This window comes from Nerophis ophidion, linkage group LG26 (assembly GCF_033978795.1).
Source record: "Nerophis ophidion isolate RoL-2023_Sa linkage group LG26, RoL_Noph_v1.0, whole genome shotgun sequence".
Classification (NCBI taxonomy): Eukaryota; Metazoa; Chordata; class Actinopteri; order Syngnathiformes; family Syngnathidae; genus Nerophis; species Nerophis ophidion.
The window spans coordinates 19,196,939-19,204,924 of record NC_084636.1 but is presented as its reverse complement, the minus strand read 5'-3'; the positions used below and the strand labels follow the sequence as shown (position 1 = coordinate 19,204,924).

Here is a 7,986-nt window from a genome sequence, read left to right as displayed (position 1 = left end):
AACCACTCCCACCGCAGGTCTTAACTCTGCCCTCTTTCTGTTTAAAACTCCACCCTCTTCCTGGTTTAACCACTCCCACCGCAGGTCTTAACTCCACCCTCTTCCGGGTAAGCCACACCCACTTGACCTTGATATTTGAACCTGACATTTGAACCTGACCTTTAACCTTGACCTTTAACCTTGACCCCCTCATAAATCATTAACCTTTGAACTTGACCCCTCATAAATCATTGACCTTTGACCTTGAGGGTCATAAATCATTGTTTTATGGGGGGTCATAAATCACTTTTGACTAAAGGTAGGGACTTAACTTCTCTGACATCCATCCATCCATTTTCTACCGCTTATTCCCTTTTGGGGTCGCGGGGGGCGCTGGCGCCTATCTCAGCTACAATCGGGCGGAAGGCGGGGTACACCCTGGACAAGTCGCCACCTCATCACAGGGCCAACACAGATAGACAGACTACTTTCACACTCACATTCACACACTAGGGCCAATTTTAGTGTTGCCAATCAACCTATCCCCAGGTGCATGTCTTTGGAGGTGGGAGGAAGCCGGAGTACCCGGAGGGAACCCACGCATTCACGGGGAGAACATGCAAACTCCACACAGAAAGATCCCGAGCCTGGATTTGAACCCAGGACTGCAGGAACTTCGTATTGTGAGGCAGACGCACTAACCCCTCTGCCACCGTGAAGCCCGGTGTGAGAATTACACATTTTTAATTGTTCTTTCATAATCCATAGTCATGTTTAAAGCAGCTAGTTTTTCCCGCGTAGTGCTTTTTCTTGTGACCTCCTTGCTTTTATCTTATGTCCGCTAGTAAACACTTTGTTTTGTAAAGTGTTTTGTCTTAAGGGTCCCTGTTTGTCGGCTCACAGAGCTGTTTTGGCCAGTTCCTTGTTTTGAAGAAGCAGCTCTTCTCCTTTCTGGGCTAGAGGGGCTGTTTTCACTCTACATAAGCAGACTTTTTTTCTTTGGATTTAGACCTCTTCTTGGTGATGCTATTGTCGCGGTGAACAGGCTGGTCTGTATGTTACAGCCCTATTGGAAAATGAAACAAATTGACATTTGTCCTCAAAATTCTACAAACAATACCCCAAAATGATTTTTTTTAAGCAGTTAGCAAATGTATTAAAACTTGGCTCAATACTTTGTTGATGCACAGCCTCAAGTTCTTTTTGAATACGATGCCACAAGCTTGGTACACCTTTTCCTCTTTGCAGACCCTCTCAAGCTCCATCAGGTTGGATAGGGAATGTTGGTTTTCATCCAGGATATTTCTGTACATTGCTGCATTGATTTTAGTCTAATTAGGGATGTGACCAAGAACCCAATGATTCCTCTGTGGAGAGAAAACTTACCAGAGGGACAATCCACCAATCAGGTCTGTATGGCATAGTGGCCGTAACCAAAATTGAACAAATACTGAGGTCGAAAATTGGTGATCGAAGAGGAGCTTTGAAAAGTTTAAGTCATGTATATCCCAGCACCATAGAAATATTACCTGCACTGTAAGAAATTTCACCGTTTAATTACAGTAACCTACTGGCAGCTAATGGTTCCAGTATAAAACTGTTTTTCTACAGCACACATACTGTGATTTATGACTACAGTATATTACTGTAAAAGGTATCACAGTACTGTGCTGTATCAAATATATGCTTGACAGCATAATACTGTCATCTGTTTAGCGGCATTACACTGTTATTTTAGTGTATCTACTGTAATGTGCATGATAGTTAATTACAGTAAAATAATTGTAAGCACTATAGACTGAGCTTTACAGTGTAATGCCACAAGAAGTTAATGAGTTGAACTTTTAATTTTTCAAAACCAAAACCCCTGCAATCTGCTGGCATAAAAATGACTGGAGAAATGGCCTTGCAAGTTTATGCTTTCATTAACCAATTATTTTAAAGCGCATCAAACACATTCAATGTACATTTAGTGCATTCTTCTTTTTTTCAGTGAAGCATTTTAACATTTAGAACAATGTTAAGCAACTTTAGCATCAGAACAGTCCATAGAACTAGATAATCAAAATGAAAATGTCCATTTAGATATCCTCCCACCAGGACACACCCACACCCCCAAACATAGTGCCTCTGTTGTACCATCCGAGAAAGCACACACATTTTAAATTAACATTTTAATATTTAAAACAATGTTAAGCAACTCCTGCAACCGGAACAAACGATGGCATCAGAGAACGTGGTTCCTACATCCAGATAACAATCAAAAGGATCAAAATGAAAATGTCCATTTGGATATGATGTAAACATCCCCCCCACACACACACCTCCATTCATAGTGGCTCTGCTTCACAATCAGAGAGGGCACACACATTTTCAAAGAACATTTTTAACATTTAGAACAAAACAAGTTGGGATCATGTGCAATGGAAAAATTTGTAAAACAAAACTGAACTGCACAATTGACTAAACTAACTGAACATGGCATACCCAGTGTTCAGTGGTCGGGCAACATAAAGCCCCACCAAAGTCTGTGAGAATTTTTATAAGGGTGGCTACGTGAGGCTCTGAAACATGGAGGATGACAAAGAAGACCGTACAAAGGTTACAAACGTTTATTAACAGTTGTCTGAAGAGGATTTTCAGGATTTGGTGGCCAAACAAAATCAGCAACGAGGAACTCTGGAGGAAAGGGAATCAGGAGCCAGTGGAGAAACAAATACTAAGGAGAAAGTGGGGTTGGGTTGGGCACACCCTTAGGAAACCAGCAACTACCATCACACGGCAAGCCTTGACGTGGAACCCACAGGGAAAGAGGAAGAGGGGACGGCCTAAAAACACCTGGAGGCGGGACTCTGAGGCGGGGCTGAAGAGGTTGGGAACCAGCTGGGGAGAGGCGGAAAGGACAGCCCAAAACCGTGCTGCATGGAGAGGAGTCATTGATGGCCTATGCTCCATTGGGAGCGATGGGCCTAAGTAAGTAAGTACGTGAGGATTTACAGTTGCTGCCTTTTTCTGGACCAGCTTCCCGGTCTTCTTGGACACCACCTTACCCTGGCTAGCATTTGTTCCCCTCTCAGGGTTAATGCCAATGAATCGCCTAAAAAACAGAGAAAGCATATAAGATGTTCTGTTGTGATTGAAGATTACTTGCAGTCGATACAGAACTCCCCTCACATTGTTAATTTATGAATATACACTGCACAAATATTCATATACATTTTAAGATATATGTGAGCCTATACCATAACCACAGCTATAGATGAGTGATTGCTCTAAAACCCATTAAGACAAATTCAGAGAGGAAGGCAATGCTAAAACCTCCCAAATCCCTCTCTCTATTTATGTATTTCTCTCCGTCTATCTTTTGCCATCTTTTGATAGCACATTTATAATTCCTTCATTGGCAGACAAAACAACCATGTAATGACATTGTGTATCTGGCATATTACTGCACAGGAGCATGCAACATGGATACTTCTTTGACACGTTTACATATTTACCTCTGCCTAGGAGGTTATGTTTTTGTTGATGTTAGTGGATTTGCAAAATTTGGAAACAGCTCAAACGGATTTTGATCATATATTCGCACAAGGTGGGTATCCAGCTAAAGAACAGATTGTTAGATTTTGGTGGAGACCCAGATCACTGTCTGGATCCAGTATTTTCTTTTTAAGGATTTGGTCAGAGACCCCACTGTTATAAGCTGTGATAGAGGCTAAGAGCCAGGAGCAGTCCCCAGCGCACTAGAAAATAATTTCCTACCTAACGTCATATCTGGACACACCAAAATATCGCTGCCAGTGACCCTATTGTGGTAGTCTGCACTCTTCACATGCTTTTCTAGTTTGTTATGTAGTGTTTTGGAAACGTACCTACTGTAATACAATTTAATCTGTTGTAATGCATGCCAAAAAAAACAACAAAAGGCAGGGTATCAAAAGAGGGAGGGCAGAAACAGATTCATTCTCTTCACCTGGCTTTATGTCCATTTCAAAGCACAACCTGCCTCATTTTGGTAACCATGTTGGTCGACTGGATTGTTTAGACCGGTTGGAACAAGTTGCACAAAGATGAGGTAGCTGTGGTTTGAGATGTTGATATGTTTGACAGACAGGTCTGGTGGCCAAAAAGAATTACTGTAGATCAAAAAACATTTAATGTGGTAATAATTCATTTACTCTGAATCCAGCATCACACTTTGGATGAACATGCCATCTTCAACTTGCTATCAAAAGAAACATTTGTAATAAGAAGGTCCACAAAGGAACAGAAGAGTCATTGATTTAAGGCACAAAATTGGGGAAATGACAAGTGAAATTCCTGAAAAGAGGTGAGAAAAGGGGCACAATATCCTATCAGTATTCAACAGTATCAAGAGGATTTACCTTTGAACAAATTCCAATGTCCGAGCACCTTCCTCTTGGTATTCCAAGTTGAACACATAGTAGGTGGCAAGAAGGGCAGCAAGCCCTTAGATGAAGCTAGGTTGGACGCCTTCGCAGATGACATCACCTTCCATGCTGATCATCTAACGTTTTATTGTGACTTTGTCACCAGCAACTGGAACAGTCAAGAAATGCAGTTTATGTTCCTAAACAGTATCCAATATGGGTAGCATTTTAAAGGTATTTTGAATGGCCACCTTACACCCAAAAATATATCGCTTTCTCTTTACTCTGTTTACATCTAGTCTCCCAAGGCAGTGTTTCTCAACCTTTTTTCAGTGATGTACCCCACGTGGACAATTTTTTAATTCAAGTACCCCCTAATCAGAGCAAAATATATTTTTGGTTGAAAAACAGAGATAAAGAAGTAAAATATAGCACTTTGTCATCAGTTTCTGATTTATTAAATTGTATAACAGTGCAAAATATTGCTCATTTGTAGTGGTCTTTCTTAAACTGTTTGGAAAACAAATATACAAAAAAAAAAAATGTGTTGAAAAATAAACAAGTGATTTAAGTATAAATAAAGATTTCTACACCTAGAAGTAATCATCAACTTAAAGTGCCCTCTTTGGGGATTGTAATAGAGATCCATCTGGATTCATGAACTTCATTCTAAACATTTCTTCACAAAAAAAGAAATCTTTAACATCAATATTTATGGAACATGTCCACAAAAAATCTAGCTGTCAACACTGAATATTGCATTGTTGCATTTATTTTCTCAGTTTATGAACTTACATTCATATTTTGTTGAAGTATTGTTCAATAAATACTGCGATGAGGTGGCGACTTGTCCAGGGTGTACCTGCCTTCCGCCCGATTGTAGCTGAGCTAGGCACCAGCACCCCCCGAGATCCCAAAGGGAATAAGCGGTAGGAAATGGATGGATGGATTATTCAATAAATATATTTATAAAGGATTTTTGAATTGTTGCTATTTTTAAAATATTTAAAGAAAAATCTCACATACCCTTTGGCATACCTTCAAGTACCCCGAGGGGTAAGCGCACCCCCATTTGAGAACCACTGTTCTAAGGCAGTGGTTCTCAAATGGGGGTACGTGTACACCTGGGGGTACTTGAAGGTATGCCAAGAGGTATGTGAGATTTCTTAAAAAAACATTCTAGAAATAGCAACAATTCAATAATCGTTTATAAATATATTTATTGAATAATAATTCAACAAAATATGAATGTAAGTTCATAAACTGTGAAAATAAATGCAACAATGCAATATTCAGTGTTGACAGCTAGATTTTTTTGTGTGGACATGTTCCATAAATATTGTTTATGTTTAAAATATTATTTTTTTGTGAAGAAATGTTTAGAATGAAGTTGATGAATCCAGATGGATCTCTATTACAATCCCCAAAGAGGGGACTTTAAGTTGATGACTACTTCTATGTGTACAAATCTTTATTTATAATTGAATCACTTGTTTATTTTTCATCAAGTGTTCAGTTTTTTCTATATCTTTTTTTTCCAAATAGTTCAAGAAAGAACACTACAAATTAGCAATATTTTGCACTGTTATACAATTTAATAAATCAGAAAGTGATGACATAGTGCTGTATTTTACTTCTTTATCTCTTTTTTTCAACCAAAAATGCTTTGCTCTGATTAGGGGGTACTTGAATTAAAAAAAAAATCACATCACTGAAAAAAGGTTAAGAACCACAGTTCTAAGGTGTACTGCTGCAAATCATTACTTTCCAATGTTCGAAATGACAAAAACAACAATCATACAAATACATCTGCAGGAGAGCATAGTATAAATATATTTAGGACAAACAGACTTATGTTCTGCGCTCCATGAGACACTTACCTAGCAGTGTCAGTCGTGGACTGATCAGGAGGGTCAGTGTCCGCTCCACATCGCCTGCAGTGGCAGACATCTGTAGAAAAAATAGGTCACCGTGATGACTTGTGACAAAATATAACATGGCAGTTTGGAGCATCATTTAATTAAAATTCAAGAATGCATAGTGCTAAACTTACATCTGCAAGAAGTATCAGTGCACCTCTTCTTTCATCAAAATAGGCCATCAACAGCTGGATGATATGAACAGTCAACTCCACATCTTCATCCACAGGAAGGGTAGACTAAGCATTATGGTTCATAGGGTTTTTTCTCAAATACAGCTATACTCATTCAGGGAAAGCACACTTAAACGATGCATTGGGCATAAAACTATGACTTTGCATGTGTCTAACATACGCAAGCACATTGCTGCAAGTCGTAGCACATATGTTGCAAGTTAATATCTTTTTTTTATAATCACGCTGACAAAAATGACGAAAACTTAGCTAGCTAGCATGTGGCGGTACACGTGATGCTGACTGTGACGCTATGTAATTTCGTACTTTATAAATATATGTATACAAAGCAATTCTAACAGAAAATGACACATCAAGGTACAAGTGACTTTGATTGCAGGGGAATTACCTTGTCATCAAAAAGAGACCAGTAGGATGGATGTAGCTGCGGCGGCCAGGTGATCGTGTAGCCGGAGGTGGGTCGTCCATACATGAGTACTTGGCAACTTCAGACTAGTTAAGATGTGCGGAATGATACTTGAATATCAATAAAAGGAGTGCCAGATCTTAATGCTCTAAAATTGATTTTCAAATCAAAATGTTGATACTTTGATAGTACATGTTTTGAGGTAAAAATATCAACAGCAACACAATGGGAAGTACTATTGAAATCGTGTCCATAAATTCTGTCCATAAAAGTTATGAACAGAATCGGTGACAAAGGACAGCCTTGGCGGAGTCCAACCCTCACTGGAAATGTGTTCGACTTACTGCCGGCAATGCGGACCAAGCTCTGACACTGATCGTACAGGGAACGGACCGCCACAATAAGACAGTCCGATACCCCATACTCTCTGAGCACTCCCCACAGGACTTCCCGAGCACATGTAGACTGGTTGGGCAAACTCCCGTGCACCCTCAAGAACCCTGCCGAGAGTATAGAGCTGGTCCACAGTTCCACGACCAGGACGAAAACCACACTGTTCCTCCTGAATCCGAGGTTCGACTATCCGACGTAGCCTCCTCTCCAGTACACCTGAATAAACCTTACCGGGAAGGCTGAGGAGTGTGATCCCACGATAGTTGGAACACACCCTCCGGTCCCCCTTCTTAAAGAGAGGAACCACCACCCCGGTCTGCCAATCCAGAGGTACTGCCCCCGATGTCCACCCGATGCTGCAAAGTCTTGTCAACCAAGACAGCCCCACAGCATCCAGAGCCTTAAGGAACTCCGGGCGGACCTCATCCACCCCTGGGGCCTTGCCACCGAGGAGCTTTTTAACTACCTCAGCCCCAGAAATAGGAGAGTCCACCACAGATTCCCCAGGCACTGCTTCCTCATAGGAAGACGTGTTGGTGGGATTGAGGAGGTCTTCGAGGTATTCCTTCCACCTATCCACAACATCCGCAGTTGAGGTCAGCAGAACACCATCCGCACCATACACGGTGTTGATAGTGCACTGCTTCCCCTTCCTGAGGCGGCGGACGGTGGTCCAGAATCGCTTCGAAGCCGTCCGGAAGTTG

General features: G+C 40.9%; 1 long non-coding RNA gene across 1 annotated transcript; it reads right to left on the bottom strand.

Annotated features, from left to right (window-relative positions):
• Nucleotides 1–2,138: 2,138 nt before the first annotated feature.
• LOC133543576 (uncharacterized) lies at nucleotides 2,139–7,473 on the bottom strand. Its single transcript, XR_009804412.1, has 5 exons — nucleotides 6,872–7,473; nucleotides 6,424–6,506; nucleotides 6,251–6,320; nucleotides 4,365–4,539; nucleotides 2,139–3,076 (listed from the first exon to the last, which is right to left on the bottom strand). It is a non-coding gene; the product is annotated as an uncharacterized LOC133543576 (long non-coding RNA).
• Between the last annotated feature and the right edge of the window lie 513 nt (nucleotides 7,474–7,986).